General features: G+C 35.0%; 1 pseudogene; it reads left to right on the forward strand.

Annotated features, from left to right (window-relative positions):
• Positions 1 to 7,879: 7,879 nt before the first annotated feature.
• Positions 7,880 to 9,204, forward strand: LOC118356631 (annotated as a pseudogene).
• The last annotated feature ends 4,286 nt before the right edge of the window (positions 9,205 to 13,490 follow it).

Here is a 13,490-nt window from a genome sequence, read left to right on the forward strand (position 1 = left end):
GTATATATCTACATATACATGTACATATATACCCTTTTTGGAAGCAGGTAGTTTTGGGTAGTATATGGTGTGATACGTATATGTGTATATATGTATATATGGTGTATATGTGTATATAGGTATACATATATGTATATCATGATAGATATATATCAGTGTAATGTATAGAGTGTGTGTGTGTGTGTGTGTGTGTGTGTGTGTGTGTGTATGGAACAGAAGTCCAGGAGCTATAAGCCTGTTGTAGAAGCAGTTCCAGTAGGACTGTTTAAACTGTGATTGACTAATTGTGAAGTGAAGTATGGATGAGCTTGAGAGTTAAACATTCTGGGGACCCAGTTTTAGGAGGGTTCTAAATGAATTTTACCTCCAGAAGCCTCACTAAGTTTCTATGTAAATATTGAGAAAAATGTCCTGGGGCTTCTAACAGAATGAGAGGGAAAAGTGGTTATTACAAAATGAACTCATAATATTCCATTCTCCATAATAAGAGCCTGTCCTAAAGAGAATATACTGTATGGCGTAACTTACTTGAGTTTTACTAGACCTAATCCCCTGGGAGAAGGGAAATACCCAAATGCAGCTCTCTTTATGATCTCCTGTCAGAGCTAACATGCAAAGAAAGAAGGAGAAAGAGAAGGGGAAGGGAGGGAGAGAGGTGGAGAAGGAGGGAGTCAGGGAGGGAGGGAGGGGGAGGAGTCCCAATCATAAGACTAGAGAATGTTTCCTCATCCTTACAACTACATCAACCTGGTTGCTATAAAATTACAGAGAATGACAGCTGAAAGAACTGCAAGCCTCAGGCACTGTTTAAGGAGTTTCTAGGTATACCCAAAGACTCAGGAGAAGAAAAAAAGAAAAAAGAAAATAAGGAAATTTTATCCTCTAATACTTTCAACTATAGCAAACAATAAAAAGAACCTAAGTCCTTACCAGTCAACATAAATCTTCAAATTAAAGGCCAATTTATGTCTCAGTTCCTTTCATCCTATGTACTATATCTTGCTGTAAATAAAAAGTAATAAAGCATGCATGCCCAAAGGCCAAAAAAAGACTGCAGAGAAAAAGCAAACATCAGAACCAGACTCAGACATGGCAGAAATTTTCAATAACTAGACTGTAATATTAAATGGTTATGATCAATTTGCTAAGGCTTATGGAAAAATGGACATGTACTAACACATGAATAAAGAAAGCAGAGAGATGGAACCCCAAGTAGGAATCAGAAAGAAATGCTAGAAATTGAAAACATTTTAAGAGAAATGAAGGCTGCCTTAATGAGCTCATAGGTGCATTGGCTATGGCCAAAGGAAGAATCAGTGAACTTGAAAATATGTGAATGGAAACATTCCAAACTAAAAGCAAAAAGAAAAAAGAATGAAAAAAAACCCCCACAAAAATAGAATATTCAAGAGATGTGATATAATGTGTAATAAGATATCACAGGGAGGAGAAAAAGAGAAAGACAAGAAATATTTGAAGTACTTGTGACTGGTGAATTTTCTAATTACCAACAGACTCCAAACCACAGACCCATGAAGCCCAGCAAACATTAAGCATGGCACATACCTAAAAACTGTATGTAGGCATATCATATTTAAACTGCAGAAAATTGAAGGTAACAAGAAAATTGAAAGAAGGCAGAGAAAAAAACACCTTACTCAAAGAGGAGTAATGAAATTCATTACCTTGGACTCCCCTTCAGAAGCCATTTCAGTGAGACAGTAGAGTGAGATATTTAAAACATTTGAGGGGAAAAACAAAACAAAATTGTCCTTCATAAAAGGACAAATGAAGACATTGTCAGACAAATAAACATTGAGAAAATCTGTTGCCAGTAGATCTACTTTGTAAGAAATGTTGAAAGTTCTTCAGAAAGAAGGAGTATGAAGGTAAAACAAAATCTTTTATCTTTCTTATACTTAGTCATTCTAACAGTTAGAAGCTTGTTCAAAATAATAAAATCAAAAGTAATTAGGTGTAATTCTGTCATAAGGTATGTGCCTTACCTGTGAAGCTGTAAATTATGATGTTATATAAAAATGGAGTTAGATTGCCTGTAAATGTATAGTGCAGACTCTAATCCAATCAGTAAAAAATAAAAAAATATTTTTTTTTAAATTCAAAAGAATGTAATGCTGTGCTAAGAGAAGAAGACAAATCATACAAAATTCCTAATAAAAGCAGAGAAGGCAGAAAAAGAGTGGGAGACAAAAAAGAAGAATGCCAGTGAATAGAAAATGGCTACAAATTTGGTAGATACTCCAATTATTTCAATAATCACTTTAAATGTAAATGCTCTGAATACGTCAATAAGGGACTGGCACTCTCAGAGTGGATATAAAAATAGGACCTAATTATGTGTTGTCTATAAGAATCCTACTTTGAATATAGAGACAGATTAATCAAAGATAAAGAGAAGGAAAAAATATCATATGCTAACAGTAATCTAGGGAAAGGGAGTATAGCTATCTTTCAGACAAAATAAACTCCACAAGAATAAATATCAGGCATACAGAGAGGCATTATTACATCAAGATAAAAGGGTCATTTCTCTAAGACATAATAGTCCTTAATAAATGTGTGTACCTTACAAAGCCTCGAGATGCATGAGACAAAAAAATGATAGAATGAGTAAGAAATAGATTAATCCATTATTATAGTTCATGACTTTAGTCCTTTCCAGCACTAACTGATGGATCGAGTTGCACAAGTTTGAACTGAATAGTTCTATTTGTCAATTTGATGTAATTTATCCAACAGCACCAGCAGAATACATATTCTCAAGTTCACATGGAATGTTTACCAAAATAGATCAAATTCTGGACCCTAAAATAGACTTTCACAAAAATTTTTAAAAGAATAGAAATCATACAGAGCACAGTGGAATTAAACTAGAAATCAATAATAGAAAGATAGCTGGAAAATTCCAGTAAAGTTGGTGCTCAGATAACACAAGTGTAGATAACGAATGGGTCAAAGAAGTCTCATGAGAAGTGAATAAAAATATTTAGAACTAAATGAAAATGAAAAAACAGCTTATCAAATTTTGTGGATGCAGTCAAAACAGTGCCTATGGGAAAATTTATAGCACTGAATATATATATTAGAAAGAAACAAAGAAAGATGTGAAATCAGCAAACCAAGCCTCCATTTGAAAAAGAAGACTAAATTAGAAGAAAAGATTAATAAAAACTGAAATGGAAAATAACAGAACTGAAACCATGTCAGTAGAGCATAACAAGATAGCAAAGATGAGTGTTTTAAAAATATCAATGAAATTGAAAACTCTAGCCTAGTGATTCAGGGAAAAAGAAAAAAGACACCAATTACTAATGTCATAATAAAGGGCCATATTACTGATCCTCTGGATAGCAAAATGGTAATAAATGAATATTATGAACAACTCCATATAGATTTGATAATGTAGGTGAAATGGACCAATTCCTTGAAAGACAATCTACTAAATCTCACAGGAGAAATAGATAATCTGAATAGTTCTATATCTACTCAAGAAATTGATCAATAATTAATAACTTTCCAAAACATAAAGCATGGTATGAATTCTACCAAACATTTAATGTAGAAATTATACCCATTCTCTACAGTCTCTTCCAGAATATAGAATCAGAATTAATATTTCTTAACACATTCTCTAAGGCCAGCGCTACTCTAATATCACTACTAGACAAGAAGTCACAACAAAACTACAAATCAGTGTATCTAATGCATATGGATGCACGAAATATTAACAAAATAGTAACAAAATATTAAACAAATTGAATCCACCAATATGTTTTTAAAAATTATAAAGCATGACATGGGAATTTGTTCTAGGTTTGTAGGGCTGTTTAAGTATTCAAAAAATCAGTTACCATAAACAATCACACTAAAGGAAAAGAAAAATCATATGACTATAATAGATGAAGGAAAGCATTTGATAAAAACAAACATTCAACCATGATAAAAATGCTAAGTAAACCAGGGGAACTTCCTCAACTTGATAAAGACCATCTACAAAAATCCTACAAGTGTGATTAGGTATAAGGCAAGGATGTTTGCCCTCACCATGTGTGTACACATGGTACACTGCTAGACATCCTAGCTACTGTATTTAGCAAGAAAAGGGAAATAAACATAAAGACTGGGAAGGAGGAAATAAAACTGTCTTTTTAGTATATATCACGTGATTAAACATACGGAAAATTCCAGGGAATCAACAAACATACTCATGGAACTAAGAAACAATTATAACTAGGTTTCAGGGTATAAGATTTTAGGAAATTCAGATGCTTTTCTACATGCCAGTGTTTAACAGTTGGAATTTGAAATTAAAAACACTTTATTTATATTATAGGAAAAAATGAAATAGGGGGATGCCTGGGTGGCTCAGTTGGTTGAGCGTCTGACTCTTGATTTTGGCTCCAGTCATGATATCAGGGTTGTGGGGGGTTGAGCCCCATGTTGGGCTCTGTACTCAGCAGGGAGTCTGCTTGGGATTCTCTCTGCCTCTTACTCTGTCCCTCCTCTCTGTTTCTTTCTACATAAATCTTTAAAAAATGAAATAGATATAAATATAATAAAATATACAAAAGATGTCCTTTGGTAGGTGAATAGATAAATTGGCACATTGATATATGGCAATGTTATAAAATATAAAATATAAATGAGATATTAATAACCAATGAAAAACATGGTGGAGCCTTAAACAAATATTGCTGAATGAAAGAAAACATTTTGAAAAGGCTTCAAAACGTGGTATATGATTTTAACTATATGGAGTTCTTGAGATTACAAAATGTAGTATATGATTTTAACTATATGGAGTTCTTGAGTTCCATACAGAGGCAAAGTACTTCAAAGTATTATTTATTTATTTTTTAAAAAGATTTTATTTATTTATTTAATTGACAGAGAGAGAGAGACAGTGAGAGAGGGAACACAAGCAGGGGGAGTGGAAGAGGGAGAAGCAGGCTTCTGGCCGAGCCCAGAGCCCAATGCGGAGCTCGATCACAGGACCGTGGGATCATGACCTGAGCTGAAGGCAGCCGCTTAACCAACTGAGCCGCCCAGGTGCCCCGAGATTATAAAACTTTAAAAACAGTAAATCCATCAGTGATTCCGCAGGTTCAGAAAAAGAAGGAAGAATGATTGGACAAGGGATGTTTAGGATAGTAAATCTGTGTGATGGTTTGATTATGCTTCTATCATATTATACATTACCAAAACTCTAAAAAATGTACAACACAAAGAATGAAATCTAATGTAAACTATGGGCTTTCAAAATAATAATGTATCAATATTATTTGCTCATTAATTGTAACAAATTGACCACATGTTAGTAATGTTAGTAATAGGGGAACTGTGTGGAAGTCTATCAACTTTAAAAATATTTGGATAAACACTAGACTTGAGTAATATACATCTTTTGTACTTCTGTACCAAAACATTAAGGTTTTGTGATTATATATTTTTAAAGTTGTGTATAATAACACTGAGGAGTATGGAATGTTGAGGAAGAGGTCTGAGAATAAGTGATTATAACAATGAGGAGTTCCAAAGTAATAACCATGTAATTAGGTGAAGTGGGCAAGGTGTTACAAACTGAAAGGTTAGCACACACTAAAACTGAAGACAAGAGAAATAATGGTTAGGTAATAGAACTGAATTCCATTTGAAACTGCATTTCAAAATAACTAAAGCAGAGGGGGTATGCAGCTGTTGAAGCAGCCAGAGTGACACTGGTAATGTCGGTGAGATCCAGATGTCTTCACTGAAAAGAAGGTTTAGTCCCCAGTCTAGGAAGGAGAGTTTTAAAGGAGGGACAGTAATAGTTTATGTTAAAATAGTTTTGTTCTTTTGGTTTTGCTCTTCTTTCTTCTAGAACTTGAAGTTGTATAATCAAGAATCAAAAGAAATGGACAAAATAAATGATTTAGTGCATTATTAATATGTCAGCAAATTAAGGAATTTGAATTTGTTTTGACTTTCTACAATTTATTTGGGTACAGCCATTTGTTTGCCACTGGGTGGAGCAATATGTTTAAAATAGAGAAAGCTTTGTCTTATTTGTATCAGCAGGATTTGCATTTATAAGGTGACTGAGTGACAACACAGATATCACTGTTGTTGAAGAAAAACTTTCTTGTTATATTTCGTGAGAGGAGGGAGGCCCACACAGGGCCATAGGAGAAAGAACCACTGTAGGCCACGACACAAAAAGGAGTGAAAGGAACCCTAAGTCAGAACCTTAATTTGGGTTTCCATAGTAACAATTTAGGATTGAATAATTCTGGCAGGCTTTGAGTTAAAGTAGTGGCCCCTAGTTATATGGTCCCTGAAGTGATTTAGCACAGGAAAAACTTTGGCTTAGTTTGTGAGAGTTAGATAAAGGAAGTGGTTGTGGTGGGACTTGTGGATTTAGTCATGAAAGGTTTGATTCTGGTGGAATCCTTTGCTATTTCAAGGAATGAGGATGCTGGACTGTTTCACTGTTCAGAAATATTTTTAAGGGACCAAGACATCATAAAATACAATGTAAAAAAACTTTAATATGACCTTCCAGAGGTATGCACTTTAATTACCTAATACTTTTCTTGTACAGCTTTACTTGTATTAATTAGAGTACTAATTACTGTAGCAGTTATTTGAAAGGACTGATATAATGAGAGTTAAATTAAGGTCTAAGGTATGTTCCATTATTTTTTAATCATATTTTCTTGTTAACTTGATTTCTATATAATGAGAAGTTGCTGCACGTTTTTTTCCAAAATGGTATAGCATGTAGTTGGAATGAATAATTAATTATTTTACATTATAGAAAATGCTCAATTACATTACATACATATCCTGTATATAGGAGTTTACACTTCACATTATAATGTAATTATATGTTTACCACAGGGAATTTCCAAATTCATGCCAGTCAGTATAGTAATTATTATTAATGTCTGTTTACCTTTTACCATTCCAATACTCAACATCTACTTTCATTCATCATTAACTACTTTCCTATTTATCACAAGTTTCCTCCAGAACCATGCTGTCCAGTACAACTATTGGCTCTTTGAATGTAGCAATTTAAACTTAGTTAAAAATAAATAAAATTTAAGATTCATTCCTTCATCCCTATCAGTCACATGTTAAGCGCTCAGTACCTATGTGTGGCTAGTCCTAATGAGTTTGATAGTGCTGATGTAGGGCATTTTCTTCATTGTAGAAAGTTCTAAAGCTCTGACAGCTCTTTTATTTTATACACTTAATATACTTAAAAGCTCTTACTGCTGAGATATTTGCCGATTAAATAATATAATTTGAGTCCAAAAAAACTGTAGAGAAGGAATAAAGGATTATGGAGGAAACAGAATTCGTCATAAATTTATAATTGGTTAATATGCTAGGTTTAATTTTTCTGTTCATTCATTGTTATTCTCATTATTCAAAAACTGTGAGTATCTTTGAGTATTCCTACTTAAGTAGGAACAGCATTCTCACCAGCATTTAGAGCTATTTGTATTCATCTGTAGGCAGATGAAATCCCACTCCACACAGCCTGGTTCCTGCAGTGTGGGAAGTTTTAATTTTGCCTTAAGATTTGCCTGCAAGAGTATATTTGGATCAAGTTTTCTTTTAAGGTTTATTTGATTCTGTTTCAAAACATACAAATAAGGGGTGCTTGGATGTCTCAGATGTTAAGCGTCTGCCTTAAGCTTAGGTCATGGTCCCAGGGTCCTGGGATACAGCCCCACATCAAGCTCCCTGCTCAGCGGGAAGCCTGCTTCTCCCTCTGCCACTACCCCTGCTTGTGTCCCCCCTCTTGCTGTGTCTCTCTCTGTCAAATAAATAAATAAAATCTTAAAGAAAACCAAAACCATACAAATAATGGCACAGATTAATTTTTGCTAAAAGTAGGAATTGCCCTAATGGGTCTTATGGATAGACTGTCATACACTATGATATATTTAAAACTGTACTGCTGCTGAGATTAATTTTAGGAAATTCAAATTAACATTTCTAATGAAGACAATAGGTTTGTTTACTTAGTGATTGGTGTTTTATCCCTCTACAGCCAGATCAATCAGCTTCTGTGTCTTGCTTTCCCAGTCCTTTGGTGACATCATTGTAAGAGAGAAAGTGGGGAAAGAGTTAAGAAAATCCTTGGCATGTTAGGCAAACAATGACAATAATAGATGGTCTGTTTGAAATTGGCACAGAAAGTAAATTCTGTCTCTTAGTGCATCTTAACAAATAGACTTATTGTAAGTAGGCAGGTGATTATCATAGATAGTAATGGTTAAGAGCAAAGTCTTTGGGGTCAAATTTGGACTTAAAAATTAGCTTCACTGTAAACTGTGATCTAAGGAAGGGGAAGAATAATCCCTCATTAGTGGTTTTAGGGAGTTATGGTAGGATCGTTTGTAGCACATAATTCAGTGATGAGTAAATGACAACTTTTGTTACTAGCTATTCCCTATGCAGCAATAAATTGGGCTACCTATATTGATTTAAATTCTTATAGTCACAGATATAGATATGTAGATGAACATAATGCTACCTTTTTATTTTACAGAGTTCTATAGTCAAAGATTTTATGAATAAGAATGGCAGGAAAATCATCGCTTTTTAAAGTAATTCTCCTTGGAGATGGTGGAGTTGGGAAGAGCTCTCTAATGAACAGATATGTGACCAATAAGTTTGATACCCAGCTCTTCCATACAATAGGTGTGGAATTTTTAAATAAAGATTTGGAGATGTATGGACATTTTGTTACCATGCAGATTTGGGACAAGGCTGGTCAAGAGCGATTTAGAAGCCTGAGGACGCCGTTTTTACAGAGGTTCTGACTGTTGCCTGCTCACTTTTAGTGTCGATGATTCTCAGAGCTTCCAGAACTTGAGTACCTGGAAGAAAGAATTCATATATTACGCAGATGTAAAAGAGCCTGAAAGTTTTCCTTTTGTGATTTTGGGCAACAAGATTGACATAAGTGAACGTCAAGTGTCTACAGAAGAAGCCCAAGCCTGGTGCAGGGACAACGGTGACTATCTTTACTTTGAAACAAGTGCAAAAGATGCCACAAATGTCGCAGTGGCCTTTGAGGAAGCAGTTCAAAGAGTGCTTGCTACTGAGGATAGGTCAGATCACCTGATTCAGACAAAAACGATCAGTCTGCACCAAAAACCCAAGCCTAGCTCATCTTGCTGTTGATCGTCAGAGAGGTTGCCTGTGCGATCTCACCAACTTACACACATTCACAGAAACAAAACACAGTGAAGAAGAGAATTAGAATTTGCAGCAATGGATCATCTACTGATAAAATTAAACTAACCATATTGCTGCTTTGTTAGTGGGTGGGAGAAGGGACACATCCACTCATGGAAGAATCAATTTACTCAGTAGTGGCACCTTACATTTATAAATTGTAATGGTTGTCTAATAACATTTAATTTAAATATGTACATTACAGAGTTAATAAATGAGATGATCAATACTTTATAACTAAAAACACTACATTATCCTTGAAGTTATAGCTGGGCAGCTTTTCTCTTCAGAAAATGGAAAACTATATATTTAGGTTTCCCCCACTAGCCAAAAGTAGAGTGTTCCTCTGAAACCTTTCATAAGCCAAAATGGTATAGTGCAAAGAAGCTATTATCAATTCATATGGAAAACTTTTTGAGTATACTCAGACCAAAACAAATAATCTCTGTTAGGCTCTCTTGACAGCCTAGGACATGTCTTGCTAACAAATGCCCAAAATAAATCAAGGTGAAGCACACATGCACACAGACATAGTTCAGAACTCAGGCACCTGGATGCTGAGATGCTGAATATAGTTCCTGGGAAAGGATCTTGGCAGTAGCATCCTCACTGCTTGGAGTGTGTGCTGCCTGTATAAAGGCTCTCTACAAAATGTGCTGAATGCTATTTTTGCTTTTTACCTTTTTTGTAAAAGCAAAAATATGCTTTGGATTTGTTTTAGTTAGTGAACAAATACTAATGTAGGTCTTTTGTAAAAGCACAGGGGCAAAATGCAAACTTTTGAAAAGTGGGGGATACTTGTTTGTATTTATATTTTTATGCATCTCATTCTTGGTTCAGGAAAAACATTTGTTAAATCAATGTTAAATACAGGTGACCCTTTAACAATGTAGGGCAGAGGGGCACTGACCCATGAAGTAAAAAAATCCACATAACTTTGAACTTCCCTCAGACTTGACTATTAATACTCTGTTGCCCAGAAAACTGACCAATAACATAAACAGTTAATATATTCTATATGTTATATGTATTATATACTATATTTTTATAATAAAATAAGTTAGACAAAAGATGTGATTTAAAAATCACAAAGAGAAAATATAGTAGTATATAGTATTGATAAAAAAAAAATCTCTGTATAAGTGGACCCACACAGATCAACCCCTGTTGTTCAAGGATTAACTATAGTATAAGTTAAAATCAAATGAAATGTAGGCCATTGTTTTTTGATTGAATTACTACTTCTATTTAAAATAACTTAATGACTCATATTTCAGTATTAAATATCAATAGAATTAGTTTCACTGTAATTGTCATTTTTATACAACATGGCCACCCCCATTTACTAACTTTATTGCTCTTAAGAGGAAGTACAAAGGAGAATCATTCTTGTGTGAGGGAAAATAAAGGCATCTTTATTTAGTTAGGTGTTTAGCGTCTTCTCTATCACCATTTTTTAGTAATATACATTCAAGAAAATTTGTCATTTTTTAGAGAACTTGCTGCAAAGATCAAATGACACAAATTTTTTGTGGATAAAGTTTGTGTAATGTGTCTGTGATGATGATCCTATAGACACAAGGGCATACACTGAGCATAAAGAGAGTCTGAACTGTCAGTGTAGATAGGGATGTGTTAGTGTAGACAGGGATCTTTAATTGTGAACTATCACAGTTATCAAAGGACATTGTATGGATATGAGAGCCTGCTTTGTCAGGAAAGAACGGTTGATTTTGACAAACTGGATTCATGTATTTCTCCATCTGACCTGCCACGGCCCGCGTGCAAGGTCGAACAGGGGTGAGGGTAAGAGAATGAAACATAAAAGTATGGGAACAGGAGGGTTGCCCACGGGGATGCCGCGAGCAACAACTTTATTCTTACTTACACACTTTATATAAGTTCAGGTTACATAAACAAGTTCCACAGTTTTCTCCCTGCCCTCTCCTGGCTCCGTCCCAAGTTTTTGGTCCAAGGCCAGGTTCCTCAAGGACATAGTTTCTTCCCATGCCTTCAAAGGGCCTGGTGCGCTATTTTTCAGGGCTTATCAATAACACTGTGGTTTTCTTGGCCTATATACAACTCAAGCTAGCCAGTACAACATGTTTTTGTATGGGGGCAGTCAGGTGGCCATGGTTCAAAGGGATCAGGGAGCCTTTGCTCTACCCGATTAACCCCTTTGTTGCTCATGGCTCCCGACACTGACCCTATCATTTGGAAACTCTGAAAGATTACCATTAGAGTAAGCTAAGCATTTAAAAATTTAATTTTCTAATATATTGAACAAATTTGCCATAAGAAAATATCATAAATTTGTGAAAATTAAATTTCCTCAGATTCTTACATTACAAACAGCTTTAGTTTTTACTATTTATAACATAATAATTTGCCCTCCAAAATTGTAATTCTCATCCGAAGACAAAAACATAATGGAAACCTATTAACAGATTGGTGTACATTCTATATTCCCTTTTTTTTTAATTGGAGGACTTGCTCTAAGACCTTTTTTAAATTCATCTCGAGTGTACTCATTGTATTGTGACTTGCATGTGTATATATTTTCAGTATAACAGGCAAACTTCATTTTATTAGCTGTGTGGATGTCTAACAATTTATTTAAACTATTTTTTATCACAGACATTTGGATTTAAAATATTAATTGACTTTCAAAAGATAAATATTAGGTGACATTTCTACACTGCCACTTAAGACTACTTGGTCAATACTAGGTATCGCAAGTATTTTTATTTATTTATTTATTTACTTATTTCTATTTACTTATTTATTTATTTTTATTTTGTAACTAGGTAATGATATAAGCATACTGTTAATATAAAAAATCAAGGAACTAATAGCTGTACCACCCCACATTGTTCTTGTTCCTGGAGGCAACCATGTATTGGATTCTTGGAAATCCTTTAATACTTAAATACATTCTTTACTATATAAGGGGAGTATATGTGCATGGATATTACGTATAGTTTTGGTGCTTGCATAAATTTAGTATCTTACTGATTATTACTTTTTAAAACCTTTCTAATGTGTTTAGCATTTAAATATTCAGGAATCAGATTATTTGGGTTATATTTATTTATTTATTTTTTAAAGATTTTATTTTTATGTATTTGACAGAGAGAGACAGGGAGAGAGGTAGTGGGAGAGGTGGAAGTAGGCTTCTAGCTGAGCAGGGAGCCCGATGCTGGGCTTGATCCCAGGAGCCTGGGATCATTACCTGAGCCAGGGCAGATACTTAACCAAATGAGCCACCCAGGTGCCCCAGCTTATTTGGGTTTTAAAGATTTATTTATTTATTTATTTGAAAGAGAGAGAGAATGAGAGAGAGAGAGCACATAAGAGGGAGGAGGGTCAGAGGGAGAAGCAGACTCCCTGCTGAGCAGGGAGCCCGATGAGGAACCCTGATCCCGGGACTCCAGGATCATGACCTGAGCCAAAGGCAGTCGCTTAACCAACTGAGCCACCCAGGCGCCCTTATTTGGGTTTTAAAATAAGGCTTAAACGTGAGCAGCAAAAATCAATCAAGGGAACAAATCTAAATGTTATGTTAGGAAGGGCTCAACAAAGGGAAAGTAATGCAGTTTTATGGCAAATCTTAAATGGATGTGGTAACTGTTGGCAAATTACCAAACATTGTGTTGAAATATAAGAACAAGAGGAAGAGGAACAAAACGTTATTGAATGTAGTCAGCCTTCAGAGAAATTGCAACAAAGTTGAAAAGCCGGTCAGCAACAAAAGATAACTGAAAAAAAATCTCAATTCTTTTGTTAGAAAAAAACAAAAAAACTGTTTTGATTGGCTGGTGTTACCTAGACAAAGATGAGAAATACTGAAAAAACAAGAGTTGGGGAAGAAAGCATGGCTTTGTATAAGTAGACCACAGAAGAGTGACAGGGAGAGAGGTAGTGGGAGAGGGAGAAGCAGAGAACCCCATGCGGGCTCAGTCCCAGGACCCTGGGAACCGAAGGCAGATGCTCAATGACTGAGCCACCCAGGGACCCCTAGGCACTCTTAACTCTAGAAAACAAACTGCAGGTTTCTGGAAGGAGGTGGTGAGGGGATGAGCTAGATGGGTGATAGACATTAAGGAGGGCACCTGTGATGACAACTGGGTGTTACATATAAGTGATGAATCATTGAGTTGTAATCCTGAAACCAACATTACAGTATATGTAATATTTAAATTTAAATAAAACAAACAAAAAACTTATTTTAA

Source organism: Zalophus californianus, chromosome Y (assembly GCF_009762305.2).
Source record: "Zalophus californianus isolate mZalCal1 chromosome Y, mZalCal1.pri.v2, whole genome shotgun sequence".
NCBI classification, from domain to species: Eukaryota; Metazoa; Chordata; class Mammalia; order Carnivora; family Otariidae; genus Zalophus; species Zalophus californianus.